Raw genomic sequence first — 5,556 nt, 5'->3', positions numbered from 1 at the left:
AGAGCTTTATTTCTTGTGAATGGTTGTAGCCTGCAGGGTAGCCATTCTAACAGGCTGGGAAGCAGAGCCTCTAGCCAAAGACCAGAGACTGGCATTTTAAGGGAAGGAGGTGTAAGACAGGAATTTAAGCTTAACAGGTTGGTCAAGTATACATATTCAACAGGTTACAGGAGGAGCTATGAATATTCATGAAGGTGGTCCTGACACATGCGTATAAAAAAACATGCATGTAACATATGACCCATGTTCACCTTGGGTCCTGTGTTACATAATACACTTAATTAAATGTTACAATTAGACCCTATATGTCAAAAGGTCTTTTCAGGACATGAAGGCAGTCAGGTGCACGGCCTCTGTAAAACCAGCCAGAACCAGTCCATGCTCCGTGGTCTTCTTTTTTTTTTATTCCCCAGACAGGATATTCAGTCAAGGTGGTCCTCTTATCAGGAGAAAGTTACTGAAATCAGTCTTTTGTCCAATCAAAGCTGTAGTTAGGGCTTATGGAACAGGGGCTGGGGGTCAATGCCTGGTGATGAGCTGCACTTGTTTTAATAGTGCTTATCCTGAGGCCAGTGCTTGTTTAGCTGCTAGAGAAAAAGAAAACCTGTGGTGGTTAGAACATAGCTTATTCTTTAAGTGTCAGGGCACATGATTTAACCCCTGCCTGGCATGGCCTTAGGTGCTATTTACAATTTGGTATCTTATTGCCACAAAAAGTCTGTTCAGTGTCCTGTCAGTCTTATGATCTCTATTTTAACTTTAGTGCTGGTCAGTTGTTGTGTCTAAACCCTAAAAGGGAGGAGGTATAATGAGGTGTGTCTGACCTCCCATCCTACCATGGCTGGGAATATATTTTTCACATTTCTCTGGGGTCCCCTTGGCCTAGAGAGGATCCGTTCAGTTGGTTGGGGGCTTAGAATTTTATTTTTAGTTTACACTTCAAAGTTCAGAGGGAAAATGATTCTTAACTTGAGACACCTACACCCAGACAAATTACTTGTGAGGGCAAAATAAAGACATTGCTAGATGTGCGAAGACTCAGAAAGCTTACCTGCCAGACACCTTTTCTTGAGGAGTTATTTGAGCATACACTCCATCAGTAAAACAGCAAAGTGATTGATGCAAGGAAGCCGTGGGATTCAGGGAGCGGTGGATGTGACCCAGAATGTCAGCTTGGTGAGTGACTTAGCCACCAGCTAGTATTTGAGCAAGAACGGGGGATCCAGGAAAGAAAGGGATTTCACAGAACACAGAGTTGGAGGGACTTGAAGGTACACTACAGCCAAAGGTTGAATGAAAATAAGCACCTAGAAATTATTTTTTAAAAAAAGACTCTATAAGAAAATCATAAATATGAATCATGTTAAAATAAGACATTAATGGCCTTCAAAAAGAAAAAGATCTCAAGCAATAGAATGGGTAAGATGGCACGGATTTCCTCTTTCAACAACAGAAAAAACTAGGGGAAGGAAGGGAGGGAGGGAAGAAGGGAGGAAAGCGAGGGAGGGAGGAAGGAAGGAAGGGAGGAAGGAAAGGAGGAAGGGAGGAAGGAAGGCAGGCTAACCATGGTTTTGAGCAGGTGAGCAGCCTAAGGTTGTGCCTCTGTGATTACAACAGAGAAGGAAAATTAATCTCAGCACACTACTTGGCTCTGCTGTGAACCAATATTTTCATGAACATGACGATGTTAATGCTGTCTTTTGGTTATGGTCTGTTAGATTCAACTTAAGAGCAAACTACAGAAGACTCGCTTACAGTCACAGAACACAATGTAAATGTTCCCAGTCATGGAAATCTAAGAATTAGAGCACAGCTTTAAAAAGTTTGGAGAGGTGAGGAGTCCAAGAGGAGTAGGAGCCCAAATATCCTCCTCTCACCAAATGGAGAGCCAAGAGATGCTGTCTGCATTTCATAGAACTAAAAAGTTTCAGGACATTAAAGTTACAAAAGTGAACAACAGGACTAAAAATAGTGATGTAACTATTGTGTTGCATGAGTCAATAATTAATGTCATAAAACAGCAGCTTAATCATATTTATACAGTTGAAGATCATCAGAGGGAGAATTTAAAACCACAAAGGTTAAGGTGATTTTGGAAATGGGATGGAGGCAGGGGAAATAAAAAGCAAGGAACAATTGCTTTTTGTTGTAAGTCTTCCTGTACTATATTCGCTTTGACGACAAAAAAACCAAACATAACAATCAAGAGATAATCTATTTTTAATGCTCAGAAATATAATCAGTGAGCCATCTCGTGGCTATTATTAGGAGAATTTGCTGCTGGTGTTCCTGGATCTCCAGGCTCCCCCACCTCATTTTTTTTCCTTCGTGGGGGACCCTGGGTGGTTCATACCCGCAGCTGTCCTGCCCTGCTGACGGCTCCTCTGTTATTCCAGCCGCAGCTGTCGCTCACTGCCCACCTCTTCTCAGGGCACCACCTCCGCTGCCGGTGTGGGCGCCTCCCATCCTCCCCTTACTGCTCTTGCAGTTCCTCCTCAACTGCTGCCAAAACACATCACGCACCATTTTGTCATTATAAACTGATTGATATATGTTTATTTTATAAGTTCAAATGCATGGGCTTAAAAACAACATTTAGCTCGTAATTATATAATTACTCACAATTTAAAAATATATATCTCGTAATATATAGATCCTTTGCTATTTCTGAGTTTTACAACATAGAATCACTTTAAAAAATAATTTTTCCTTAAAAATGAAGTAATATATGCTCATTATAGAACGTTTGGAAAATAGAATTGCTCTCTTCCTCTTCATCAGCTTGGGGTGCAAAAAGAAATCCCATTTGGCCAATATTAAAATTAGATGGCTCTGTGTCTCCATCCCACTGCTAAGGAGAAGATCTCTCTCTTTCTTCCTTCAGTCATTTGGCCTGAAATAACTCCAAACCCATCAGGGATGCTTACACCTCCTCTTCCTGAGGTGTCACTCTGGCCAGAAATCTGGGAAGTCATCCTAAGAACCTCTTTCCTCCTCATTCTTCAGATCTAGTCAATACTAAGTCCTTGGAAAAATTAAGCACCTCGCCCAAGTTATATAACATCTGGTGAGTGGGCCTTAGGAGCCAAAATCTAGTGCTTAGGAGGCTTGTGCTAAAGAACACAACACTGTTCTTAGGTAGGGCTGTGCTTATTGGGGGACCGGATGGAGGATGTGGATGGAATAAAGCCTCTCCCAGCTACCCACTCCTACCCTCTGGTTCCTACCCCAAGAACCTTCTCTTAACATCATTGCCATCATAGGGCTACTAACTGTCAAAGGCAGAATTCACTTCCTCAGTGAGTTCTTTTTTTTTGAGACAGAGTCTCACTCTGTTGCCCTGGCTAGAGTGCCGTGGTCTCAGCCTAGCTCAGAGCAACCTCAGACTCCTGGGCTCAAGCGATCCTCCTGCCTCAGCCTCCCGAGTAGCTGGGACTACAGGCACGCACCACCGTGCCTGGCTAATTTTTTCTATATTCAGTTGTTTGGCTAATTTCTTTCTATTTATAGTAGAGAGGGGTCTCGCTCTTGCTCAGGCTGGTCTCAAACTCCTGACCTCGAGCTATCCTCCCGCTTTGGCCTCCCAGAGTGCTAGGATTACAGGTGTGAGCCACTGCACCCGGACCCTCAGTGAGTTCTGATATCAAACTTTTACCTTTTCTCTTATTTTGTTTGTTTTTTTCAAGTTTTTATTAATAAAATTTCCAAATAATCAGAAAAGTTGAAAGAATAAGACAATAACATTCATATATCCATCACCAGGTTGCAATAACTGTTAATATCTACTATATGTGTTTTATTTGTTTATTAGGTTGAACTATATGAAATTGGATTAAAAATGGTTGGCTGGAAACAAATTCATGTAGTTCAAGCTAATGTGTGCGTGTTGAACAATTTGAAGACGTGTGTCAGACACACACGACACTCCAGCGTATATCTCCTAAGGATATTCTTCTACAAAGCCCGTGATATTATTATTACACCTAAGAAAGCAATTTCCTACGATAATATCCAGTCTATGTTCAGATTTCCCTAATTGTCCACAAAACATCTTTAACAGCCCCTCTTTGTCTGGTTCAGAATCCAATCAAGATTCATGCATTGCACTCAATTATGTCTTTTTTTATTCTAGATCATTCCCCCAAATACCCTTTTGTAAAAAATGACTGACTATTTTAAGTGACTGTACTAGTTGTCTTATGAAATATAGATTTGTCTGACTACTTCATGGTAGTGTTAATTTATTTCTCTATTCCCTTTATTTCCTGTAACTTTAATATTATGTCTAAAGACTTGCTTAGATTCAGTATGAAGATCTATGGTGAGAACAGCCATGGGAAGTTACATACTTATGTTGCATTATATCAGCAGGCACATGATCCATTATTAGCAATGCTTGGTTTGGACACTTGATTAAGATGGCAATGTCCAGATCTCACCACTGAAGGATATATGCAATGGGAAACAATTCTCCATTGGTCTCTTACTTCTCTGCACAACTTGCAATTGAGGCACCGACTGTCTTTTTATTTTTTTCTGGACTATCTTTTTAAGGATGGTTGGATGGCAAACAACCTTAAAAAGGTGAAGATAGCATCTCCCTCTGCAGCAAAGTAATTTTAAAATATTATTTTTTATTGTAGTTAGAAACATACAACATAAAATTTACCATTTTAAAATATAGAGTTCAGTAGCATTAAGTATATTTATACTGTTATGCAACCAATCTCCAAAACTTTTTTATCTTGTAAAATTGACACTCTATACCCATTAAACAACAACTCCCTCTTTCCCTCTTCCCCCAACCACTGGAAACCACCATTCTACTTTCTGTCTCTATGAATTTGACTACTCTAGGTACCTCACATAAGCAGAATCACACAATGTTTGTCTTTTTGTGACTGGCTTAGTTATTCACTTAGCATGATGTCCTCAAGGTTTATCCATATTGTATGATGAGTCAGAATTTCCTTTTTTTAAAGGCTGAATAATTATTGTTTATTTACAATATACATGTTGCATATTATAAATATACCATATTTTGCTTATCCATTCATCCACCAGTGGACATTTGGACTGCTTCCATCTCTTTGCCATTAATGTTATAAATAATGCTGCTATAAACATAGGTGTACAAATATCTCTTTAAGGCCCTCTTTTCAATTCTTTTGGACATATACCCAGAAGTGTAACTGCTGGAGCATATGGTGATTTCTATTTTAAATTTTGAAGAGAGCCGCCATGCTCTTTTCCACAGCAGCTGTACCATTGTCCATTCCCACCAACAGTGCACAAGGATTTCAGTTTCTCCACATTCTCACCAACGTTATTTTCTTTTTTATCTTATAGCAGCCATCCTAATGGATGTGAGGTGACATTTCATTGTGTTTTTGATTTGCATTTCCCTAATGATTAGTGACATTGAGCATCTTTTCACATGCTTCTTGGCCATTTGTATGTCTTCTTTGGGGAAATGTCTATTCAAATCCTTTGTCCATTTTTTAATTGGGTTATTTGTTTTTTATTGTTGAATTGTCAGAGTTCTTTATATATTTT

The sequence above is a fragment of the Propithecus coquereli genome, unplaced genomic scaffold (genome assembly GCF_000956105.1).
Source record: "Propithecus coquereli isolate 6110/MARCELLA unplaced genomic scaffold, Pcoq_1.0 Scaffold11, whole genome shotgun sequence".
Classification (NCBI taxonomy): Eukaryota; Metazoa; Chordata; class Mammalia; order Primates; family Indriidae; genus Propithecus; species Propithecus coquereli.
Note: the sequence above shows the minus strand (reverse complement) of the source record.